Raw genomic sequence first — 27,523 nt, forward strand, 5'->3', positions numbered from 1 at the left:
ACCTCGCCTACATATTCAATGATCTTCCTACCCAAATTATGACCACTTTGGCATGGCAGGCACTGGGAGAGGGAAGCTCTCTAGTGAGCCAGAAAATGAAACAGGATGTGATTGGTAGAAACAAGAACATCTAATTTACTATTCTCTCTGCCAGGAAAATGTTTTTCTCAGATACCTGGAGACACCCAAGCTCTAAAACTGTGACTACAGGAAGAATAGTGCTCTAATATTAATATTATACAAAAAAACATACCATATAACATTTAAGGTCGACAAGTCTATCTTCCTCTCAAGAGGAATTCCAGTCATTAAGGTCTTCATTCAAGAAGACAAGGCAGCCATTCCCTGCCAGTGAATGGACTAAATAAGCTAAGTTTAAGAGTCTATGAGCGATAATATATATATTTTTTTATCTAAGGAATGGAATCTGCAGCTTTTGGAGGTAGGAGGCATGTCACCTTGAATAAGACTTACTCCTGCACTGGCCAAATGCATGGCATTTTCCAAGAGTGATCTTAGAGGAGATGGAAGTCCCTTCTTGAGTGGAGAGCTATCTGAGGGTTTACTATGTCATCTGTTGAGGGAAGGGTACAGGATTTTATCCTAAGTGACATATGAAGTATAGTCATTCATGTACAAAAATGTGACAAGACTTGTAACTTCTGCAGGAGCCTCTAAAGGATGAATGAAGGAGAAGACTCTGAAATTTGTGGTCCTCTATTATATATGGCCATAGGCTCTGATTAGAGAGATTCAGCCACTATATGAGGCTATTTACTCTTGAACAACCCTGTTAAGGGTTCATTTCATTCATATGCCTTCTGTGGGCCTCTTATGATTCTTGTTTTTTAATTTTATTATGGAATATATTTATTCATTTGAAATTTGCATTAGTAGCTTCTCTTTGACAAAAATATATTTAATATGTTTAACTTTTACAGTTTCAATTTAAATTTTTCTATTTTTTCCTATTTATATTTATTTTCTGTAACTTTTCTCCCTTATTGTCTGTTTTTATCTATTAAGATGTTATATATTTTCCCCATTCATCCCTTAAGTAGACCTCCCATAGACTCACAGAAATATCTCTCCAATATGAACTAAGAGACTGAAAATATAACAATCATTTTAGGTCATCAGGCTCAAACTAAGGGAACAAGATTGTTTCTTGACACCAAACATTATTCGTATTCTTAATTTTGAGACATGGTCTGTGATGAAATGGAGACAATTTCTCTGAGTCTTACTACTCTTAAGAAGGAAACTTACTTACCTAAATAAAGCATTGTAGTGAAGTTTAAATGAGATATGTGTATCTAGCACAGGGGTTAGAGAGAAGAAATTCTTAGTAAATGTTAAGTTCTCCAATATCTTTAAAACTCTGGAAACATCAAAAAGGAGATGATCATGGGTTTGGTGTCGGGTTTGAGGAACTCTTAAATCATTCAAGTGAAAATATCAAATAGGCAGTTATATTTAAGGATATAAAGTTCATAGAAATCTGAGTGGAAAGTCCATAGTTGAAGTTTCTTCATCACGTAGATGCCACCTGAAGATGAGATTACTTATGGAGCCTTGGTGAACCCAGGACCTAGCAATTGAAGGACACTCAACCTTTAAAGTCTTGCAATTGAGAACAAAGAGGGAGAAAAGGGAAATGTGATGTCATAGAAGCATGTTAAAGTTTTATTTATTTATTTATTTTAACACAGAGGCGATAGGAATGTCTTTAGAAAACTAGAACTCAAGTTTGTCTGTTGGCTTTAACTACTTAGCAGTCACTGTTGATATTTTCAGAGAGTTTTCTTGGTGGAATCGTGGAATAGTGCAGCCACTGCTCTTCATCCTCCAGAACTGTTATCTTTCCTCTGACCTGGCAAAGGATTCATTTTGTATACCTTGAGTGTAATTTTTTCACTCATGTTTATAAATATAGTGGTTTGTGCGTGAGTTCATTCACACAATTATCAGTTTCCTGAAGATAGATGTCAGGCAAAGGTACCATATAAATTACACCTAGTAGGTATTTAATCATTAAGTCTTAGACTCATTGGCTTTCACAAAGAACATGACACGTTTCTTTGTTCATCCATTCATTTATTCTGAACAGTCATTTATTCGCCAGCTCCATACCATGTGCGAGGAACTATTTTAGACTATGTGAATATAGCAGTGCACAAAAGATACCCCTTTCGGCATGAAATTTACAATATGATAAAGATGGATGATTAAGAATGAATACATACTCTGAGAGCCTATACGTGTCTTAACTTATTTTGTCCCTCACAACACTGCATGGAAGATCATATTATTTTATTGAAGATAAAACGGAGGCACTAAAATTGTATCTTTTCTGAGTAATTAATTCATGAGGCATGCTAGGATCCAAACCCAGGCAGCTTGACCCTCCAGTCCATGCGTTAGTTATCCCATTGCCCTGCCTGCAGTGTTTGACATAAGGCATATCATCATTATCATTACCAATATAAAGAATAACGTCTATTCCGTAAAGGAGTTGAGGGATCATTTATTCCAGTTCAGATGAGAAACCAGACTCTCGTACACCTAGATATGGGCAAATAGGAGTTTAGAAGCCAAGTTCCCTTGTTCCCGATCTGACATTTTCATCCTCGTTTTGTTCCTCTTTATTTAGGGAGAGGGGATGGTGGGAGGAAGAGCAAGAAGGTGAAAGAATGAAGGAATAGATGAGGAGAGTAGAGGATCTGTGGAAACGATGTAGAAAGGAATGAAATATGTTTTATTTGGAGTTTTTGATGCTACCAAACTAGTGTTTCGATTCGTATTCTTCTATAGTTTTAAGAGCAGATGTCCTTGAAATAAGATGTTTCATTAGAATGAAAGAGAGACAGACAGACAGACATGCTCAGTGGGATCTCATGCGATCCTTTGTCGTACCCCAGCATACCAGCCAACCAGGGTCATAGGTATGCCTGCTCTGTATGTATAGATTGACCAGGCGACCCAACCCACGATCCTCTTCCACATGGATCCAGCATCACTTGAACAGTGTGTTACCACTATGTCACTGAGCAGTCCAGAAATAAATAAATTTTTACCACAAATAATAGCATTCCATGTCAAAGGTCTGCAGAAAATAATTCAGGATCTAGAACAGCCTAGCTGCTTAACAGACAATATTTTGGAAAGAACCTTCTTGGTAGTATTCATATGGTGAAGACACTGGCTGGAAGACACACCGAAGGCTTTGTTTACTAGCAGACAGCCAAGTCTTTGAGGTGTGTGTGTGTGTGTGTGTGTGTGTGTGTGTGTGTTTGTGTGTATGTATGTATCTGTATAATGTGTATGGAAGTACTTATTTATTTTTAAAAAGTACCAGTAATATCTAGTTAACTTGGCATATACTTTTGGGAGGGGAGAATATCAAAACATTTTGCTGGTATGGCAAAGTTTTTGTACTTAGATGCAAGGCTGCTCTAATATCAAGCACCATATTTAAGCATCACAAATATACACTAAGCAAGGGACAGATGCACAAGGAATTTAAGCAGAGTTTTTCTAAATGGCAAATAATTAGAGGGGAGCAGATGCCTATGGGCAGCAAAGGATGAAATGAGGTACCAGGAATTTTAAAAGGGAGATGGAAATACATATGTAGAATGCAGTTGCTCTCAAGGATGTTTAAGCCTGCAGGGTGTTCTCTTCCAAGGATCTCTGTTTTTGTGGGTTTTGACTTAAAGTTTGTTCTCTCTTTACCTATGTTCCCCAAAGAAATAAATCATATGAATCATTCCAACAGATTTTCTTTCGAACCCCAGTTTTGGATGGCTCTGCAGTTGCATCTCTTTCTTCTCCTCCCCAGGGTCTTGTCCTTTCACAGGACCGCCAGGATTTGACATTTCATAACAGTGTCACTCCTCATTTATTTATTATTTATACATCATAGACTTCCAAATGAGGTTTTATTGGTAACCTACCAATAACAGATGCACAGCAATGATTTTTTTTTCCATAGTGTATTTTTGGGAATGGATACATCCTGCCTTTAGAACAACCCTGCTATAAAATGGGTTGTGTCCATCTCAGAACCCGGCCACATCATCTTGGTGTCGACAAGACAACACATCTCCAAGAATAAAAAGTAGAGATGAGCTTTAGGCATTTCTTGTCTTTCTATAGAGTGGTAGTTTAAACAGCAGGGGCGCCGAGCAGAGAGATTCAGCCACCCAGTGTAGCTGAGCTGTAGCACCTGATCATTATCCTTCAGGTTTAAGATTTACCTGTTGTGCTCATTGTAACAAAAGAAATGAAATCTCTGTAATTATATTGGAAGGGGGAGGAGATCATGTTTTAGTTCCTTTGATCCGGAGCTAGAATAGGCTCTGCTTTTGGAAATTTAATTTGAAAGACTCCAATGTACACATCTGCTTTTTGTACTGCAATTTCTATTGAGCTTGAAAATAGAAATTTATTAATGCAAATGTGTAGAAGTCTGTTCCTTGAGGGAAAAAAACCCACATATTCAAAACACAAGGTGATCCTTTTTTACATAGCTATGGGAAGATTTTAATGAATATGTTCTCACTCTCTTTCTCTTCTAGCGTTCAGGGATGAGATTCCTTGTTAACAAAGACTAAGGGTAAACATGGTAGGGCACGTTGGGAAACAGAATGATTCCTGACCGTGTCCACATTTCAGAGTTCTCAAAGGACACGTATTTTGGTAAAGAGATGGGAAAGTGTACTGACTCTTCAAAAGAAAAATAAAAAGCCCAAACCAAGTGCATCATTAAGCAATTTTGGGGACATGTCTGGATTGATGTAGGGCCCATGCTAAGACACAAAGCTTTCATCTCAACCAATCCAGACTGCCTAGTGTTCTGTGAAATGACCTTTGCCTGGAAATGGAATGGCATGCCGATTTTAGGTAAGACACTTACTCGCCCAACTTAGCCTGAACTCTGTTTCATCTTTCTACTGTGCCGTGACACAACACTGAAATGGCCTTTGCCTTAATTCTTTGAGTGGCTGGATGGTATGGTCTATTTTGAGGAACATTTTCTTATTCTCACTGTAAATTTTCCAGTAAAGCCTAAAACATCATGAGCATTTTTTGGACATAAATCCTTCAAGTGATTTTGCCGACAAGTAGTTGTTCTTGTAGGGTTTGAGTGTTGTCCTAAATTTCTCATTTCCAAATAGGCAAAATAAATGAAAAGTTGTTGAGGACATTCAATCACTCTTTGGATGAGCAGTCATCTAAAGCTGGGAAAAGTATCCATTTTCAATACTTTGAGTAAATAGAGCTGATTTTTTAATACCATTTATGTTGTATCATAATAGCTCAGAAATGATTATAAATTACCTGGAATTAGGAAAGAATATATGGTTGAAGAATCCAATGAAACCAGTCTTTTGTTTTTCTTTTTTTGAGGTGATGAGATTATTTTTCACAGGTGTAGTAGGTGGGCTTCAGTGGTACACACTGTCATTCCATTTTGTTGCATATTTTCTTCTTCCCTGTTTTCTTTTTTTGTTTGTTTGTTTCTTTGTTTTGATCTGTGTTTTTGTTTGTTTGTTTGTTTGTTCATCAAAGGAGGGGAAAGGTGAAAGCCATGGAAAATTAGGCTCTGAATTAGGAATTCTAAGTTTAAAGCAGGAAGCCTCTGCTCAACTTGTTTAAGTTGATTTTTCAGCTAACGCTGCCAGTGTAATAAGCTTGTGACCCTTGCAAATGTACAATTACATGTGGGTTCAGTGATTCCTGGATGAGTTTGCAATATAGGATGCCAAAGGCCATGGAAATTATTTAAGACACAAAATCTTGAGACAGAGTTGGCTCCTGAGGAGCTTTTGGGTAAATGGGTTTTATTTTAACCAACTTTGGGGGGGGGCACAGAAAGTATTACTAACTGCTTCCAATTAATTAATTTCTAACATTTTGATCTCATCGTGACTTTGTTGAGTGACACACGTCTTTCTTCCTCACAGGCGGGAAACTCACAAACAAAATTGCTGTTTCTAAAGGCAGACAGTTGGGGTGCCGTAACCAAGCAGTCACCCTTAAAAATTAATGAGCTTAATGATGGTTAGAGAAGTGATTCTGATGGTGGTTTGGGAGGGAGGGGCCATGGGGAAGGCAGGAGGAAGAAGGCTGGACTCCTCCTAAGTGACAATGATGTGAGCCCCTGTCCTTATCTCCCCTCCCCATTCCCCCACCCCCCTACCCCCCACCCCTTCCATCCTCCTGTCTTCACAGGAGCCAAAGCAGATAGAAAGACAGGGCGATTATGAAGACGTCAGTTGGAGCGTAGGCAGGCGAGAGGGGCGCAGCGCCCCAGATGAGGTCCGGGGGGAGCCGAGGAGGGTCACTCATGGACGACCGTGTGTGTGTGGCTGACAGACTGTGAAATGGTGCGTTGTTGCACGGCTGCGCTGCACCTGGGCCCTTCATCTGTGATTGATTGGTTTGGTCATGTGTAATGGTCCCATCTGCTCTGTGTTGTTTTTCTTTTTTTACTTATAAACACCGTTCCCAGCGGCTGAGAGAGGATGAGCTATGTTTTGTCATCTTCACTTACACTTTAGCTCAAAAAAGTGGTCAAGTAGGTAAGCTCTAAAGTCTGTCCAAGTAATGGAGTAGGAAAGTACGGTTTTTCCCCTTTGCTTGATTTGTGTGTGCCTGTGTGTGCCCTCCTGCGCACGCGTGTGTGCGTGGAGTTTTAATGCCGCCTGCTAATATGTGAATAGTTCATGAACCTCAGAAGACCAAAAAATCGCAGAAATGATTTGCACAAATCTGTGTATTGTGACTCTTACTGCAGCGAGGAGTTTTTTTTGTAACGGAGCCAATACTTAATTAAAACCGCTGACATCATGGTGTTATAATTAAGCGTGGCATTAATTAAGCTGGAATAACGATTTTTTTTTTTATTAAGAACTGCTTCTATTGTATAAGACCATTATCGGCTAAAAACAAAATAATTTAAAAGCAAAAATAAACTCTCTTTAACCTAGCCCATTTCAACTTCCCCAAAGTCCGGCCTCAGGACTGTCGTCATCAGGAATGTGTGTGTGTGTGTGTGTGTGTGTGTGTGTGTGTGTGTGTGTTTGGTGGTGTTGGGATGGGGGGAGAGTGGAAGTGAAATTTGTTTTTTTCACCCAAAAATGCTGATCGGCTCCTGGCATTCTGATGGCTAATTATGCATCGGAGAGCTTCGACAGCTGCATTCATCATCATAAAATGTAATAATTAATGACATTCCAACAAAGAAAAATATGCAAATGAGGACTCATTAGCATTTTCATATTCAGCTTTGATAATGCTTTTGCTGACAAGGTTGTAATTAATGAAAATTCATGTCGCAGTCAGGAGATTGGATCGGTTTCATTCCGCTCACAATTCCCAAATGCTTGCATTATGGAAAATCGGCGGCTCTGCCAACTTTTCAGGGAAGAAAAAAACACACACACACACTAAAAGCACCAGATGCAAATTAATGGTAGGGAGTCTTTAACTCTTTAAACCACCCCCTAAATTTCCATCCTAGGAAACATGTGATGAGTGTTAGCCTAAGAACTAGATTTTTTTTTTTTTCCTAAATAGCAATGAAAGTACTTTTATCTGTGACCCAAGTATGAGAATGTCTGGCGAACTTTTTTTTTTTTTTAAATATTAATAAAAAAAAACAAAAACGAATCCTCCACCTTTTCCTTTCTTTCCTTTTCCCTTTCAAGACTATTTAAATTTACATAGTAAAACATGTTAGGACAGCCAAGCCCCAGCGTGTTGTGTTCTGTCCTCTGTCTGGCAAATTTACGCCACAACAGTTTATTCATCCACATGCTTTTTGGCGACTCTTCATCACGTATTTGGGCTTAGATCTTCGGTGCCTCCCTCAGTGTGCTACTCATAAGGTCGAAAGAAAAGCAAGTATTCCATTTCTCTATTCAGGGTGGGTTTTCCCCCCATGCTTTTTTCTTTTTAATCTATTCCCCTTGTGGTTTAGTGTTAAGAGTTTGAGACTGTGCCCACAGTTCTCTCACTCAACACTTCTGGTGTGTAGTTTTGTGCTTGCGACCTAATTTTAGGAGACACTGTACAATCAAAATGGATACCTAGAAATTCCAGATTAGAGATGGCGACGAAAATTGAGTGCAGGAAGCTCTCAATGTATAAACCTCTGTATACCAAATTTTAGAATTTCTGGCGAACTTTTTTTTTTTTTTAAATATTAATAAAAAAAAAACAAAAACGAATCCTCCACCTTTTCCTTTCTTTCCTTTTCCCTTTCAAGACTATTTAAATTTACATAGTAAAACATGTTAGGACAGCCAAGCCCCAGCGTGTTGTGTTCTGTCCTCTGTCTGGCAAATTTACGCCACAACAGTTTATTCATCCACATGCTTTTTGGCGACTCTTCATCACGTATTTGGGCTTAGATCTTCGGTGCCTCCCTCAGTGTGCTACTCATAAGGTCGAAAGAAAAGCAAGTATTCCATTTCTCTATTCAGGGTGGGTTTTCCCCCCATGCTTTTTTCTTTTTAATCTATTCCCCTTGTGGTTTAGTGTTAAGAGTTTGAGACTGTGCCCACAGTTCTCTCACTCAACACTTCTGGTGTGTAGTTTTGTGCTTGCGACCTAATTTTAGGAGACACTGTACAATCAAAATGGATACCTAGAAATTCCAGATTAGAGATGGCGACGAAAATTGAGTGCAGGAAGCTCTCAATGTATAAACCTCTGTATATCGCTTTCCAAATGTTGAACTTTAGATTGGTAAATAACTGGTGCCAGCCTGGTGCCATGCATGTCATACTAACCTAAAGTTGAACTGAAACTTGCTACCTGGCCCTTAAGGTTAGAACAAAAAACTTAAACAGAGTTGTGACAGGATTTCGTATTTGATCTTCAGGGTAGTAAAATGATGATTATTAAAGCAGGTTTTTGTTTGCTGAAGCAGATGTTTTGAGAAAAAGCTTTGTAGAAATATTAAGGAAAAGGTAGAGTAAAATCATATTTCTTTATAAATTATAAAATTTATAAGTATTTTCAGTCTCCAATGCTATAAAAACAATTTCTGGGAGTTCCTAAGATGCAGTTTCCTGTTTACGTGAAGTTATATTGTAATTCCCTAAGTTGCTAGCCCAGCATAAATAAAGCATATAAACATGCCTTGTTAAGGGAAGGTAGAAACTTTGATATGCTGGGTCTTATTTTTTAGGGTATCTTAGTAAACTAGAAAGTACCCTTGGTTATTTAATGTGGATTTTAAAGCAAATCTTTTTTTCTCCTCTTATAAAGTTAAGAACAACTAGGTTTTTATTTATTATTAATAGCTCAGAGTTCTAAGGAACAGAATTTTACTTCAATCTCTTCATTTTTTTCCAGCTTTTGTCACTGATTGTACATGAATGTGTGTAGGTGTATGTGTACACATGTGTAAATATGTGTGACCATGTCTGGAGATTATAGTGACTGTCTTTCCTTTAAAATCTATTTGTTAAAATAGGCAGAAGAACTCGCTTTTCTTTACCTTTTTTTTCCTTTTAGTTTATTTCTTTTTCATGCAGGCAAACTGCCCGTCCAGATGGTAGAATTTCACCTGTAAGCAATCTGAAACGATAGGTTAATTCTGACATTTTACAGAGCTCTTTTTAATTTTCTTTTCCTACAGTACAACTAAGTGCAAAGTAACTGCTCAAGGTAATGTTTCCTTATTTTCTTCTAAAGCACTTCCTGCTGTGATTGGTTCTTTTTTCCCCCAAATCTGTATTTGGGGCTCAATTAAATTCTGTGGCTTTAGGCACTTTGCTGTTATTGTCAAAACCACATCTGATGAAATCTTTGACCACTTCTAACGTGTGCAAATGAGGAAGTGATGGCAGAAGTGAAAGACAAGCATGGACCAGCAGGTTGGTCGTGGAGAAGGAGATCCTTTTCATGTTACAAGCTGAACATTCCACTGGCTTTGATAAATTCACTGTTAGTTTTCTCCTCCCACCAAATCCACAACTGTACACCAACTCATAGCTTCTCAAGTGATGGCTGGTATGGTATTAGCAGTTGGAATCTTCAGATTTACCCCTCTTTCCAGAGTGGCTAGCCTCTGGTGGCTTATGTGACTGAGTAAACTGGAGAAATACTTCAGAAAGATTTGTTGACCGGTTCTCAAGGAATCTCATTATTTCCAAAAGCAGGCTTTGAGGGTGTTTTTATTTCTTTATTTCTCTATTTATTTTTCGTTCTTTCTTTTTTTTCGCAAGGCAAGGGGAGTATTGAGAGATTGTTTTTATTCATAATAATTGTAGTCATGCTGTATTTACCAGTTAGTTTGGAATGCTCCTCATTCTTGTTTTTATTTCTAGAAAACCTTCATTTTCATTTTTTGCATTATTAATAGAGAGAGATCTTTAGAGGCCATCTCTTCTAATGTCTTCCTTCTAGAGAACTTTTTGAAAAGCGCTCTCCTAATAAGTACCTGTGAGGATGATGTGGGACCCTAGGTATGGCGTTTGTTGCGTTTCCTGCTTTGTGCATGTGAAGTCCTGTGGGCATTTTCTGTTTAAAGTGATGAGATTTTCACTGTCCAGCAGCAAGCTACATTTACTGGAGTTATTGAACTCTGAAATAAGAAACCTGTGGGTGATCGTTTTTTACCCTCCCCAGAAGCTATTGCTACAGTCAGTGAGAACTACAGCCCCATGACTGAGAATTTTAAAGTATTTGTTTCACTAAGACATCCAAAGGTTTTGTTTCAGGTAGGGCAACAAAATCTAACATTTGTTAGTGAGCAGGGAAGCCAGTGTTCCTGCCAGTTCCCATCCAGTCCCTTCTCATTTTTCCCTTGCAAACTTTCCCATTGGTTGGGGTCTGTAGAGAGATTTCAGTGGCTGGCTGGTGGAAATGTTTGGGAGAACATTTGCGTATCAAAGCAGCCTAAATATTTGCAAAAATGTTTGCTTGAGCAAAAAGAATCCACTTAGGATTAGGAAGTAACTGCTTAAACATTTTAAAAGCATTTGTGATTTCCCAGAGTATATGATTCATGAGCCATTGCCTAATTTGAATTTCAGAGGTTATACCAGAATTATTTTTAAAAAGCTTGTACATTTGTGAAGGTTTTGGGTTATGATTAAGATCCATACCTGTATAACATAGCAAAACAAAACAAAAAAAGGAAAAACTTAAAAAGGCACAAACATGGTTTAAAATTAAATAGTTAATATTTACTGACCCTGTAAAACAAGAGGGAAAAAAAAGAGAACCTCATGAAATGATAGGATATTGAATAGCTCTCACCTCATTCTTTGCTCCTCTTGTGGATATTTTTCTTCATAAAAATGAATTTGTATTGTTACAATACTTTCCCTGTTGGAATCCAAAGCCTTCTTTTTAGTGGTAATGATTTAAATGCCAGATCATTCTTTTTTTTTTTTTTAGTGAAGGGTTTAATTGGGGCATTTGGTGGTCCTGACCCTGTAAAACAAGAGGGAAAAAAAAGAGAACCTCATGAAATGATAGGATATTGAATAGCTCTCACCTCATTCTTTGCTCCTCTTGTGGATATTTTTCTTCATAAAAATGAATTTGTATTGTTACAATACTTTCCCTGTTGGAATCCAAAGCCTTCTTTTTAGTGGTAATGATTTAAATGCCAGATCATTCTTTTTTTTTTTTTTTAGTGAAGAGTTTAATGTGGGCATTTGTGTGTCAAATTATTAAAGTTGTAACAGTATTTCAGTGATGGTTTGGAACTAGTATATATAAAACTCAGTGCAGACCAGTTTTACCAATTTGTTAACAATGTAGGAGTTGAGCGTTGACAATTACTGTACTTAAAAGCCCTTTGGATCAGGTGTTATTTTACCATCTGGACATTTTAATTAGTAATAAAAATGTGGATCTGGATACACAGAAATAGGATCTACAGTATACAGCAGCCCAATGCCCTCTATCGTTGCTGAGGTGTGCATGGATGCATTTTAGGGACATGTATGTATCTGTGCATAAGTGTAATTGTGGGTTGGTTAAGAATTCATTCTCCTAGCAAACCCAAGCATAGGTTTCTGGCTCCTTTTTCAAACTCAGCACTAAAACCATATCAAAAAAGTTGGCCACATTTCTTAGGAAGTAAAAATATGTAATATATATATACTTGGATTCCTAAGTACTCTTTACCTGTGTCTTTTAAATGGTCACACTTGCTCAAGGAACATATGGTATGGTACAGCAAAATTTAGTGCTGACGTTAGAAGTAGGTTTGGGCAGAAGGTGTGGCACCCCTATTTCATAGCTCTGTGCTTCAGGAGACATAAATGAACCAGTCTAAGCCCCCTTTTCTCCTCACATGTAGAATGACAGTGTTAATGTGAATAGTTATGTACCTTCCTCACAGAATTCTCATGAAGCTCATAAGAGCAGGTGTGTGAAAGCACTTAATAAAATAAGAGGAGTTTTTAACAACTGATTGTTAATATAACATACAAATTACTAATGTATAACCCGCATACCATCTTCCATAGTTCAATCAGTTGTCTTATATTAAAAAACAAAGTAGGTACAAATTTAAGATGATATTAGATTAGTAATGAGAATTTTAAGACCACCAGAAACGTGTGTTTATAATTTTAAATGTGAACCAAAATGACCCACTTATTTAAAACAAAGGATATATATGCTCTTTGGAACAATGATATTCTTAATTAAATCAGAAGCGGGTGCATTTGAGGGAAATAGTGACCCTCTGGAGAAATGGAGACTGAAAATGGTTTAGGGAAATGAGTCTTAGTTCTACTCTCTTGAAAAGATGCACGTGCATTTCTCTTAGTTTTTAGAGACAAGGTCTTGCTCAGTTTCCCAGGCTGACCTCTTGAGTAGCTAGGCTCACAGGCTCACACCAGTGTGCCCAGTATCATGTTTCTCTCATTCATTTTGAATCTCATGTTTGCAAACCAGTGTGAACATGTAAACAATTAACATTATCATTTAGAAACTACCCCCGGCCACACATAGGCGTGCATACATTGCATATAGAAATGTGCTCAAGATTCTGTCATCTCTGGGAAGGGAGGAAATTGATGGAATTACCACTGGGCCAGATGAGTTTAGACACTTCTTTAGAAAGTTTTTTCAGCTTTTATTGCAGGTCCAGTTTCTTCCCAAGAATTCCTTGGGAGAAATAGTAATAAGTACATTTGCTTACTTTATTTAAAAGAAGGGTAAAATGAGGTACCAAGGTATAATAACTATTTTGGTCATTTTATCAATTCCATCTTCCTCTGTCTTTATGTAATAAATGCATACCTTGATTATAGTATAAACATTATTTACACTCCATTGTCCCTACCAACAACTATTCATTATTATAGGCAATTCAATTTTAATAATCAGAGCAACTTACAGAGCTTCTAAGACTTGTCTTGGGATATGGTCTTGCCTTAGCTGGAGTAAGTAGAGCTCTTCTTTGGTGCCATGCTAGGAGGAAATAAATTCAACCGAGGCAGACTTCAGTTAATTCACTCACTTTATAGATATTAAGTGAACCACAGAGGAAACAAGAGTATGCCAGTTGTGACTGTACCACTTTTAAAATGTTTTAGACTGAAGATTGGAAACTGGTTTCATTAAATCTTCTATCAGTTTCATTTAAATGTTCCAATTTAATGACCAGTTTCATTTAAATATTCTAATCTTGGAAACAGATAGGGTCTCTCCATATTATTTGTCTTGACATTTTGAAAATGAGGCTACAGGTCTTTCTCTTTGAGACTCCATTTGATGAAAATGGCCATGTCTACCTTAACCTTTGAGTTTTACTACCCATAGTCATGAGTAGAAAGAAGAAAATTATGGACCTTCTTTAAAAATGTTCCCATCAAAGGAATTTAGTTGAAAATTTGGGGGTAGCATTTAAAATTTGATAAAAAAAAATAAAGTAATTCAAAGTACAGTCTGCAGCCAAACCCCTTAATTGTGATGCATTTGCTGAGCTCCCCTCTTCCATCGTCGGGCCTGCTCTGACGCCATATGGCCTAGCATGGAACATTTAACTTGTCAGATATAATGGATTGTCCTGGAAGCAGATTTTTGCTTTGAGCACTCGGCTCCTTTCTTGCATTTCACTCTCAGCTCCAGGCTGCAGGATGAAGGATTGTGGTGGAAATGCAAAGAAGAGACACACAGTTGATTCCCCTTAAGAGAGTGACCTATATGCCACAAAATTTTACCCACGTAAAGAGGCATTATCCCCGTCACTGGCCTTAGCAGGCTGCATGTCAGAATCATTTAAATTTGCCTGGACTTAACAGATTGTGCAAACATTTCAGAATTGAGTGCTTAGGAATAATAAAACATCGTCATTTTGACTTATGCAAAAATGGTGTAGCCACTCTGCCAAAGGATCATATTATTTCTTGTGACCTACATGTAACCTAAACCACCTGGTTTATAGATCCTGTAAATTAAGTTCATCTTTCAAGTCTATGGAGAATGTTTAAAAAGAAAGAAAGGGAGAAAGTAAGAAAGAAAAAAGAAAGAAAGGAAGAGAAAGAAATAATCACCTGATGGAGATGTTACATGGCTTCATTATTTTCGTTTGGTGACTAGAGTTGAGGCTGAATTGATCATTTAGGTACATAGGCAGTGGCAGTTAATTATCCTGCCATGCTTCCCATCATGAAACTTCAGTGCACATCTTCCATTTATTCTGATCTACTTGAAATTAGAAATGGAACATCCTGTGGATTTTTACAATTTTTCTCTGAAAGAAAGTAAATAATGTATTGTATTGGTTTTCATTGGTGCTTTCATGGGGTAATTATTATTTTTTTTCTGTTTCAATTTGTGTTGTTGTTTCTGAAATCATAACCTCAGAAAGCTCTTTTTCATGAATAGAATCAATTTCTTTGAAAGAATAAGTAGTGCCCTCCCTACATGTAGACATGCATACATAGTTTTGAAGTACTCTTCCTGCGTACCTCTTCCTGTATAAAGACTCAGAATAGACAGTTAACAATCAAACAAAAATCAGTGGAAAAATTGATATATCTCCATTTAACCACAAAATGGTTCATACCATAAAATGATTTATACTTGATGGCTCTAGGGTTGCAAAAAATTGATTAATAGATTAGTACATGACACATGGAAATGTATACACATTAAGAGACTTTTTTGTGCAGGATAACTTAACATACACAAATCTGTGCTGTCTATATACTGGAAATTTAATATTTAATTTACTTCTACAAATTAATGTATTATAAATAATTTCCAATATAGTTCTCATAAGTCTTTAAAAACTATAGTACATTCTAAAGTGTAGTGGGCTTGAAAATGACATAACCTAATTTCTGTACCAAGACTTTTTTGTTCTTTTTAATGAACAACTTTTCCTGAAGTAGCTAAGAATTCTCTGTTAAAGCTGGTATTTGGTGTACTTGTGCATATTTCTTACTGATTCTAAATTGAGCATATTAGCTTTATTAATGCCTCTCAGAGGATGACACTCTCTCCCCCCTCCGGACCCCCTTCACCTTTGGCTGGGCTCAGTACTCACTGTGTTTAGAGAGTGCTTGGTGATAGTCAGTTCTTGTTGGGGTATGGGCGCCCTCTGCCGGCTGCTCAGATTGACACCGAGTACTCTGTAGGGTTCTTAATTTCTTTTACTCTTCCTGATTAGTTTCTTTATTTGCTTTTTTTTTTAATCTTTTTTCCCCCCATTTTTATGTAACTAACTACATATCTGCAGTGATTACATGTTATCATTTAATGTTGAATTCATTTATTTTTACTTGGAAATAAAAACAGAGTTTTGTTTTTTATGTGTTTTTGCTAAATAGTCCTGATAGTTCAAAAGACATGTAGCGTATATGTCACGCTTAAGTGTTTAAGTGAGTTTTTAAGTAATTTCCTCTTACCATTAGTCATATTTTAATTGCTTTCATAGTTCCTCTTAGCCTGATCATACTTGAAAAGAATTCTTGTTTGACTAAGTTGGGAACAGAACTTAAAAGGGATATAAACCTTTGATAATTGAAAATACAACTATTTGTATGTAATGAATGTGGTATGTCATCTCTAGTAGAGAACTCTGTTAGACTTGGTAGTTTTCGCTTGGTTAGCCAAAGAAAATATGGGTATATTTACATCATAATGCTTTATAAAGGCATTTTTTAATTTTCTCATGGACCAAATTAGACTAGGCTCACTTGGTAGACCTTGCCAATGGTAGGTTCAGTGGAACTGCTTTTGTTTTGTTTACTTCTGTGGTGGTTGTTTACAGAGTATGAGATGTTAAAGGAACAAATCACTGGTGATCTCTTTATTCCCAGGACACAAGACTAAGCTACAAAAGGGCAGTTAGAGAGGGAGAGCGCCAACTCTAAGCCATTGCTTGGGTAAAGTGAAGACCAGGTGTTTGAATAATGATTATGTCTTAAAAAATAGCAACAATCTTGGTTGACAAAGTTCCATCAAATTCTGGATAATAATTGAGTTTGTGTAAGTGATTTCCATGTAAGTCTGAAATGAAATGACTTGATTGAATCAATTCGTTATTTTTGGTGTACAGAGTGGACAGTTGAGATCTTGATAGTTCTTTTGTTTTGCCTTGCAATTTTCTCTAATTTATAAGCAAAAACCACCAAAACTCCCAAAGCAGCTACTTGAGACATGGAATCATCAAAGAAGTAGTACCAGAGAAGGGGAACAATGTCATCTAAGTTTTATCCAGTTTACTCTCTTTCCAATTTTAGGTTCTAGTTACCAAAAAATTTGTTGAAGATAAATACAAGTAAATGTGCATTTTTATTTATTTTGATTAATTTAGAATTGTCAAAAAGTTATAGATTACATCCTAACAAGTATTAAGTCCCTATTACGTCTGTTATAATGTCATCTTGCATAGAATCTCCATTACACTTGTGTTCAATGAGGTTGTGTTAGGTGCTTTCTCCATCCTCTTCATTCCCATGACATCCCTTACTGAGGCATGGTATTGTGTTTATCCCATAGTATGCTAGCTAGCTAAACCCTTTCTTGAGAATAATGCCCACCGTTGACTCTCCAGTACCAAGCATATGGTACACAAAGGCATCCCATAAATATTTGTTTCTGTTTGTCATGTTTTTTTAGGCTCCATTTACAACTGTTGAGATAATTTTTACAGTTTCAGAATGGGAAATTGCTATCTGTAAGCAGATATTACATATAGTGCATTTTATTTTTTAAATTACTTTTTCTAGGAGAAAGTCATTCTTCACCATCTCTTAGCTAGATGGGCGAGAGGCTGTAAGATGAGGTTATTCTTCTGCCTACTTCTTCTTATTACTTCTTACTGTTTCTTCACCCTGGTCACTCATCACCCTGTGTCTCCTTTTCTTTCCTGTTTCCCCTGCCTTCTCTCTCAATTGAGTCATACTTACAGATCAGACACGGTGATCCTAGCTGTTAGCATCCCAGTGTAGGACTCGGTGGCTTGTGAGATTCTGTCTGTGACAGTAAGTAATGCCTTCTTGGACTGTGAGGAGCTCAGAGACCTTGAGTTTGGGCCCATTGTGGGCTTATTCCCTTGAAGTTGATCTTGAAGGGCAGGCTTGGCTTGGGCATATCATTTATTGTGAATCTTATGGATAGTGTTTAGAATTCAGGGCTTCCCCCCCAACTTCTCAGTAGTGTATGTTTGTGAGATACAGGCCAATTACAGTTCATTACTAAGGCCAGAGAAATAATCATTTAGTATATAAAGACAGACATATATGACACTGGAATAATCTGGGGTTAAAATGTTACTTACATATGTTGGAGTATATATGTATGTATTATATTTCTATGTATTACATATGTTTGTAAACCGTAAGTAAAGTTCTCATAACACTTCTGCTCCCCTATTTTTGTGTAGTCTTAAGTATGTATGAAATGCATGTGATTCCTGTAAGAGATGGAATAGTTGTTATATTCTCATTAGCTGTAAATGTAGAGAATTAAGCCTAGCACATATATGCCATGGCATTTAAATATGTAATTTTCCTGTATAAACAACTAAGTGCCTATATAGATGTGCTATAATAAATGTAATACTAAACCTTAATACTAATACTTTTTTGTTCCATTGTGCCTTATTGAGTGTTCAATCATTTTTATCTTTTTTCATTTACTATGAAGATTCTGATCAAACTACAGTTTAATGAACAACAAATAATTTAGAATTCAATAATTTAGATTTGTATTGAAATGCAGTTGCTGATTTCTTAAAAATATGCAATACATTTCAAAAAATTTAATTAGGCAACAAAGTTTTACTCATATGATGTTGTCTCTACTGTATCCTGCCAGAAATGTCACAGATCTCTTCTGGTAGGAAAAGGACCACATTCCCTCTCTCAGTAAGGATGCATCATGCCTCCAGCAGTACGTGGAAACATGAAAATGCATGCATGGAAGGGACCTCTTAAGATAGTATATTCAGCCAGGTTCACTGTACTGTGATTCTGAATTCTGAAGGTGACTTCCACCCTGGGGGTAGAATGGAGAAGCCAGGCTCTCAGAGCAGTGGGCCAATGAGGCTGGTCATAGCGGAGAGCAATTTCCAAAACTCCAGGATTCTCGTGGTTTTTTTTTTTTGAGAGGTTTTTGCTATAGGGCGCGTGAGCTCGCCAGACAGACAGAGACAGAGAGACAGAAAGCGAGAAATCACCCCCCAGGGGGGATGGTCACGCCACAATCCCTTCTCCTCCATTCTCCTCCCGGGATCTTGGGCACGCACGCACACACACCCGGCTTGAGTTTTAAGCCACCGGGTCCAGAACGCGAACCGTGGTCAACTACGTGGGAGTCCAGAGACATAGCCATTATGCCAACTGCTGGTTCCCTAGGATTCTCATATTTTGAGATACTATTATTTATCACAAGAATCTACATAGTAATATGAAATCAAATTATTTAAAAAAGCAACCTTTATTAGTGGAGATGAGCAAATTGGAAGACAAGCATGCTACCCGAAAAAGCTTTCTCTAACCCATGAAATCTACTTAAATAGGTTGGCTCTAGTAATGAATTTTTTTTTCTTTTAATCTACTAGATCACTAGGTCTGCTGGAATTTTATCAGTGTAACCTTACAGACCTGAGCTTGTTACTTTAAATTGGTAACTCTTATTCCTAGCTTGTTAAAATAACCAGTAGAATTTTATTAATATGCAGACACATACACACCAAAAATTAAAAAAAAAAATAGAAGAAAAAGAAAGAAAGTATCAGACCCTCTCTGCTGAATTCAAGCACCATTGAGTAGAGAACCCAGGAATCTGTTTTTATGAGAAGTCTCATGCATCTCATGGTCATCAAGGTTTCTGCTAGTTACAGAATTGAATTAGGAAGAGTTGCTTTTCTTTACCTCTATCCTTAGGTTTATTATTTTTAAAATAATTATTAATTTAATTTTACTGCTGCTATTATTGCTATTATTTTTTGAATTTGACAAGATCGGAGGAGGAGGGGAGAGAGAGAGAGAGAGAGAAAGAGAGAGAGACAGTAAGAAAGCAAGCTGCAAAGGTACAGGACTCAAACTACCTTCAGCCCTGTGTGAATCCAGCACCTTAATACCATGCCACCTGCTGGGTCCTTTAGTTTTATTTTCTGCTCAAGAATACAGAAAAAATATTTTATTGTGTCTTGCTTTTGGTACCTTTAGTATGCACTACAAGATTAAAAAAAATATGTGAAAAATTGTTCTGTTCTTTTCAATAAAAAATAAGCTTTCAAATGCATATGCTGTTTCTCCCAAGGCCACACAAATCCATTATTGCCTTGGTTACATCGAGTCAGACTAGACTCCAAGTGCAATAAACATATAAAATAAGGAAGGTGGTTCTATTCATATATTATTCACGTAAACCAGTGGTAAGTTCTCCTTAGAAGTTGAGTGATTTCGGGGTTGCTCTTAGTCCTTCAGGTCTCCAGGGGACCCTTGTACAAATTGCTGATTCAGAAAATCATTACTGTGGTAGTTCAAGTGGCACTTTAGTGGCCTTAAAGAGTTATTTGACACACCTCCCCAAACAGCTCAGTTATCCCCATGATTATGTTGATTAATTGTACACTCTGTGGAATTAGTGTTATTTCCAATGAAAGATTTTCCTGCATTCCAAATATAAAGCATAAAACTCATGTGCTTTAATTCGATAATGTGTGTACTTCTCCTGAGCATGACGCCGAGTGAGAGGATTATTTCAGTGGTTGTGCAGAGCATGTGAAATAATTTAAGGCAATATTTTTATTCTATACCGAGAAGGTAGTTTTGATGTACCACAGAGGATGTCCACTTAAAATGTTTGTTAATTTGGACATTTTTATCCATCAAAGAACTTCAGAACCATTTGAATTTCTGGATTAAGTTAAAATCACATATTTGGGGCAAGGGCTGCAGTAGTGAGAAGGAAAGTAGAATTACTTTTATTACCGTGGGTGGGGATAATTCGTTTAGAATACTCCAAAAAGTGGTGGCTTCTTGGAGTAAAGGGCATTGGTACTGGGATTGGAAGTTTGTGTTTTACCTTTGTCTCTTGGTATCTGTATTATTACTTCTTGAAATGTATAAGCTAATTACTGCTAGTTACTCTTTTCTCTTTTCTTTCCTTTTTTTTGGGGGGAGGGGTTTGCTATAGGGCACGTGCTCTCTCACCAGAAGGACAGAGAGAGACAGAGAGGCAGAAAGCGGGAAATAACGGAGTGAGAGGATTATTTCAGTGGTTGTGCAGAGCGTGTGAAATAATTTAAGGCAATATTTTTATTCTATACCGAGAAGGTAGTTTTGATGTACCACAGAGGATGTCCACTTAAAATGTTTGTTAATTTGGACATTTTTATCCATCAAAGAACTTCAGAACCATTTGAATTTCTGGATTAAGTTAAAATCACATATTTGGGGCAAGGGCTGCAGTAGTGAGAAGGAAAGTAGAATTACTTTTATTACCGTGGGTGGGGATAATTCGTTTAGAATACTCCAAAAAGTGGTGGCTTCTTGGAGTAAAGGGCATTGGTACTGGGATTGGAAGTTTGTGTTTTACCTTTGTCTCTTGGTATCTGTATTATTACTTCTTGAAATGTATAAGCTAATTACTGCTAGTTACTCTTTTCTCTTTTCTTTCCTTTTTTTTGGGGGGAGGGGTTTGCTATAGGGCACGTGCTCTCTCACCAGAAGGACAGAGAGAGACAGAGAGGCAGAAAGCGAGAAATCACTGCCCAAGGGGATGGCCACGCAATCCTCCATTCTCCTCCATTCTCCTCTCGGGATCTTGGGCATGCACGCACATGCGCCTGGCGTGAGTTCAAGCCATCAGGTCCGGGACTCAAACCACAGTCGGCTACATGGGAGTCCAGTAACATAGCCATTATGCCAACTGCTGGTCCCGACTCTTTTTTAATTTTAGTGACTTCATCCATAAAAATAGGGTGTCAAATGCTCCTTTGGGGGCCATATAGCGCGGTGTGAAAAGTGTGATGCACTGCAAGCCTGACCCATATGGGAAGGGTCTGGGTTTTATGTCTGGAGACTGGTCTGGGTATGCTTAGTATGTTCTGCCCGTGACCTGGGGGTGGATGGCAGCATTAAGATCCTTGAGGAGTGCTACCTCTCTGTCTTACTCATGGAAAAAATAAATAAAAGATAAGAAGATCTATAAAATGCCCACTTAGTAATTTCTTGAGAATATGTTGTCTTAAATAATGGAAGTTAAAGTACATATTCTATAGTGCTTTTTGAATGTTAAATGCTTTAAGGAGAATTGAATGTAGGTTCTGAGCCATGAATGTCTCCCGAAAGCAAGAGTTTTGATGCTGCCTCAAGGCAGTCAGCATGTCTGGGATTTTTCCCTGTTTGGAAAATGACACAGTGCCTGGACAAGATGAGGTGAATTGGTGATGAAATGAAGCCAAACTCATATTCCCCCAGGGTTAGTGCTAGAGACCATAACCGTAACCGAGTAGTCTATTTTTATGACTTAACTAACATCAGTGATAGAGTTAATGCTGGTCCTTTCTGGAAAAATGGCTAACTCCTCATTTCCTGTTATCTTTCACTACATTCAAGCTATGTACCTAGTCACCTTTCCCTGATTTTATTTCTATTCTGCAGTTAGGAAGAAAAGGGAAGGAAAGGATGTCCTAGGTAGTGGTGTGACTAGTTTATATCCTGGGGTTGAGTTGTAACTCTTCTAGAATGAAATTTATTTTAAATTTGGATTTTTTAAAAACCTATGGATGAAGACAGAATTGTTTCAGGGTAGAAAGATTCTCTTAGACAATGTGCTCTCTTTTGAAAGTTGGCAAATTGGAATAATAATGTCAACTTCAGCTTTCTTGCAAACAGACCTGTCATCTCTCAACTGGGATCAGGGAGAATTAAGTTGACCAGCTAGTTAGAACAAGGAAAGTACACTGCATGCCCACAAATTTCCATCAGAAATATAAGCCAATAAAAAGATCGCCAAATGAACAACATTTTTTAAGAACAATTTAAATAAAATAAAATTTCGTTTTTGAATTTACCTATGTATATAACAGAAAACTACCACCATGCACTCACTCGGTACATTCATACTTAAGTTTCTTACAATAGTAGTTCCTGAAGTTCCTCAAGATTTATATTAATACAGAAGAAAGACCAAGGCACGTGTGTGGCTTTATGTTCAAATAAACGAAATAGTTTTAGTGCAGGACTTCTCAGAGCCTTTACCATGCTAAGACACAATATAAATTTCGGAGAGATTGTCGTAGTTAGCTTGCCATTTCCCAAGTCCTTTTAATTAGTCTCTCTTTGGTTTTTGGAGCCTGAGGTGGGATTACTACTGTATAGATGCTACCTCTGAGCAATGCTGGTTTCCCTGGGTTATAATTATATCTTTGCTTTTCCTCTTCTCTGTGCATTTTAATACTCAGCCATAGTCTTCACACAGGGAATGTGTAGACATGCAGTTTCCTGCACATTTCTGTTAATTAGTTGCTGTGACTTAGTGTGGGGCTGGTGGCAGTTTATTGTGAAACGTCACAGAGTCCGTGTGTGTCATTTGTGCAGCTATAAAGTACCTAGAGACCTTTTAGGAATAAAACATCATGTAAATGTAAATTATCGTCACCTGTAAGACACTTTCATTAATTTCATATCAAATTCATGAGTGTTTTGAGCTCCGGGATTTGAGAGTCTTCAGTATTGGGCCTCTAGTTTAATTTTACATTTTTTCCTCCCCTGGAGTTTAAACACCAGCAGCATGTCTTAATAGTTAAGAGCACAGTTTTGGGGAAACAAACTGCCGAGGTTTGGATCTTGGCTCTGTCACGTCACCTGGGTGGCCTTGGGCAACTTTTTATATCTCAGTTTCCTCATCTGTAAAATGGTGTTTATATTACCTGTTCAGAGCGTTGTCTTGTAGACTGAATAAAGGAGTCCACCCCTTTGCATAGTGCATAATCTCTGTTTAGGAATTCATATCTTACCAGGGCAGGGGAAGAAAAGGCAGGCATGGAAAAGGCAAAAGGATTATAAATCATAATCTCATGTATATTTTTAAAACCACTCAAAATTTCAGTCATTGTTTAATGAAGAAATCCTTCCAATGTTTTTTTTTTTTTTTTTTGGTGGGGGGAGACACAATCAATCAATAGAGTAACCAGAGACGGGTTGGGTTTGGGGCTGGGGACAGAAATTTATTCTGAGTCAAACATGTTTATGATGAGTTCCCTAGTCTGATTCTAGGGAACAAAAGGCTCATTCTTAGTTCCCAGAATGAGGATTAACAGCGCAATAGCCTTGCTTAGTATTGTCCTGCAGCATCAGATAATTTTTCATCAAGGCTTTTCATAGCATGCTGTATTACATTCCTCCATACAGGTGCATCTGTTTCAGTGGCGGGTGCAACATCTACCATTTATACATCATTTTTGGAGTGATCTTTTTACAAACGAAAGGCTACAAACTCAAACGTGACCCTGTTCCTCTCCTACTGGTCAGCCACCAGAGGGGTCATTTGTGTCCAGGCTTATCATTTTATATCGATTACGTTGCTCTGGTCTGTCTTTAGCTCTGTCCACATGGCTTAGAACTGTCATGTGTGTCTGGGTGCTGTAATCCAGCAAAGGTGATGCTATTGGAAGTATCTCTGTGAATGGCATGGATTTATGAGACCATGGTTTCTTCCTTCATGTGCTACTCTCCATGTTATCCAATTCCCTTCCAATAGGATATTGTGGATATATTGGAAGAAAAATTGGAGGAAGTCAAAAGGCAAATAATACAACATAAAAATACTGAATTTGGACTAATGTAAACATTTGTTAGCCATACTGCCTTCAAACAAATGACAGTAACAACAACAAAGCAACCATTTTTTCCTTCTCCTTCTTGCAACATCAAAATAAAAGATTATTGAATACATCAGCAAAAATAGTAGCCTTGAAAACAAAATTAGAAGTTCCTTCTCTTTTCTGCATAGACGAGTTTTTCAGGGGCAACAGAAGAAGCAAATGACTCCTTTATTGATAGGCTTTTGGTGCCATTTTTAATCGTCGGATTTAAATATAAGTTCTAGCAGTGGAGGGTGCAGTTTGGACAGAGCACATGTTGACTTTCTGGATTGTTTGCTCACTGTAGATGCCGACTTGTTCTAGAGAAGGAGCTGCGTGTTGATCTCCTTTGTTTCCAGAAGGATTGATTGACGGATGTTGTGTCTGCTCATTTACAGCGTTTTTCTTGTTTAATTTAAAAAATTGTGACATAGTATTACATGTTCCTTGTATACATCATTTTTGCAGAAGAAAGTTGTTTAGCCAATATGTCGACTTAGTTTATGAAATCCTCTCTCTAGCTTTCATTCAGCTATCCGTGTGCTCCTTTAGGTCATATCATTCGTTTCATGCACGGCAAATCGTCACCAGCAGCAAAATTTAACATTTGGTCCTTTTAGGTATAAAAATGAATCAAATGCCTGACAAGATTTGTTTCTGGTCTATATTTCAGAGCCCCCCTCCCCCCTTTATGGGCAGACGACAAATGTTACTAACGGGTACTTTTAGTTTTTAAAATATGGACAACAGTACTCTATGCAGTAAAAGACTTGAGCGATTAATGCTACCCTTATGCCTCTTTTGAGTAGTTTTAGCCATGGGGCTTGGCACTGCCATCATTGTCTTTGTGCCAAAAAATATCCGCAGCGGCTGTCGCATTCTAGTACTGGAGGGTTGTCTCGAAAATTCCGCAGTGAATGCGCCGGGTTTGTTCATCACTGCTATCTCTTTTAAATATTGGGAAAATAGATTCTTTAGCTCTTTCAAAGCTCCGTTGTGGTTGTGGGGATTGGGGGGAGGTGGGTGGTGAAGAATGGAGAAAGGAGGAAAGACGCTGTCCCCGCCAGCCAGTTGGTATAAGTGACAAAAATCCATGCCTGGCATAGGGGGAACGCAGATATTAGGAGCTTTTGTGTTCACGAACACAGATAGTTACTTCAGGATCCTACTCAAACATGTTATCAGCGCACTCGAAAATTTTATTATCTGAACAAATGTTCCAGTGAATTTTAAGCAGAAAATCAACATCAAGACCATAGCTAATTTTTAATGGACAATTTACACAAAAGATATTTTATTTTCCTAGATACTGAGATGTCATTTAAAAATGGCTGCTTTGTATCATTGTGTAATGATCAGAATCAATATCTTAGGTCAGTATCTTCTGAAGGTGTTGGGGCTTTATCCACAGACCCCGATTCTTCTGCTCCCAAACAGGGGTTTGGGCTCTGAGGGCAGATTTATAGTTGAATTTGGGAACAAAAAGATGTAATAAAGTTAAAGGCTTGCACTATCAGAATGAAATGTGTTCAGTCATGATCTCCGGGACGATCTGTTTGATGGTAAAAGTGGATGCTACAGATGAAATCTTTACAAGGAGCATAATCCTAAAAAAAAAAAAAAAAAGTCCACCTCCCAGCCTCCTGCTGGCTGTGCTGCCTCTTTGGTACCTCGCAGACTTCGACAGAGTCCTGGACGGGTGCCCATTGATGTCATGGAAACACTCAAATTACTGAGAATGATTCATGTCTATGCTGGTCTCTTATCCTCCCCCACACAAACAGGAGTAGATTTTTAACCCTGACAACTTGTAATTTGCAGTGGGTTTATTTTTGTATCTGGATAAATATTTTTTAACAAGCAAAATTAAGATTAAGCAGTCTGTATCTGATATGATAGAAAAGAATGCTGGGTCCGTGTCGCCAAGTGTACTTAGGGGACTCACTGCTGCACGAATTCATATTCTTCTCCTCATCTCTCCCTCCTCCGTTCTCTCTGTTCCTACCCTCTTGTTCTTTCCATTCTGCCCTCCCATTCCTCTTTCCTCTCCCACTTATTCACTCTTTTTAATTCTTACGATTTGCACGGCTTTTTTAGCTTTCAAATAATGGAAAGGGGTAGCCCCAACTCAGGCACAAGAAAGGAGGCAAATCCTGGTAGGAAAATCCCTTCCTTCAGTTCTGCATGCCTGGAGTCAACTTGGGAAATAATGTTGGAATTCTAGAGGGGATAGATTCAGTAATTCCTGAGAGAGGAAAATAAATAAATAAATAAATAAATGGCCTTTCTTCCTCAAATTGTATTTTATAATTATACTATTAGAAATCACCAAGCAGGCCACTAGATGTTTCACTTCCTGTGAAGTTAGAGAACATTTTACTTTATTTTTCTGTCCGTCTGTCTATCAACCTGTCTGATTAGGTGTTAAACAAGTGACTATTCTGTCAAAATGAATTAGATGTGGTTATAATGAAGCTTTAGAGGTTTTAGATGGAAGAGCTTAAGGAAGTACATGGGTCCTTTAGTAGCTCATAAAGGTTGTTGGTAGTATTTATAGAGAGAAGGAAAAGGATCTAAGAAGCTTAAATTTGACTTGCACAGGTGAATAAATACATCTGTATGGTCATTCACGCTGCTGATACAGGTAAATGCATTTTTCCCCCCAATGAAAAATCCTCAGACAATGAAAGTTACTCTCTTAGATCTCCCAGGACTGACGAGCTATATGATGGTATCTGTGTCACTGGAATTGAACCTGATATGGGCATTGATTTTATACTTTGTGCTGAATGCTATTCCAGCAGCAGTGGGATCCGGAGTGTTTACCCACATTTGAGATTTGCTGAAATCAGTAGAAAAGTTAAGCCTGGGAGAGAGAGGGTTAATGTTAAGACTCGGGTTTGACTTTCTTCAACAATCATCTTCCATTTTATACATAGGCAGACTTAGATACAGAGTGCCCTTTTATCAAGATACATTCTGCATGTAGTATCAGGAAGGCACGCTCTAGTAACCTTGCCATTGAACTATGATAAAAAAAAAATCACTGGTACTTTTAGGATTTGTGTTAACTTGGATTGAGAGGGGAAAACTTTGGCATTATAAACTTTAGAAACATCTCAATTCAGCCCCTCCAAATACAAGTTTTGAATGTGCTTGGAAAAAAAAGAGTGTTATAGTCCTATGTATAAGTGCTTGAAGAAGTGT

General features: G+C 37.7%; 1 protein-coding gene across 8 annotated transcripts in view; it reads left to right on the top strand.

Annotated features, from left to right (window-relative positions):
* TCF4 (transcription factor 4) overlaps positions 1–27,523 on the top strand; it is a 436,167-nt gene that overhangs the window by 188,239 nt on the left and 220,405 nt on the right. The window lies entirely within an intron of this gene.

Source organism: Tupaia chinensis, unplaced genomic scaffold (genome assembly GCF_000334495.1).
Source record: "Tupaia chinensis unplaced genomic scaffold, TupChi_1.0 Scaffold000098_2, whole genome shotgun sequence".
Taxonomy (NCBI): Eukaryota; Metazoa; Chordata; class Mammalia; order Scandentia; family Tupaiidae; genus Tupaia; species Tupaia belangeri.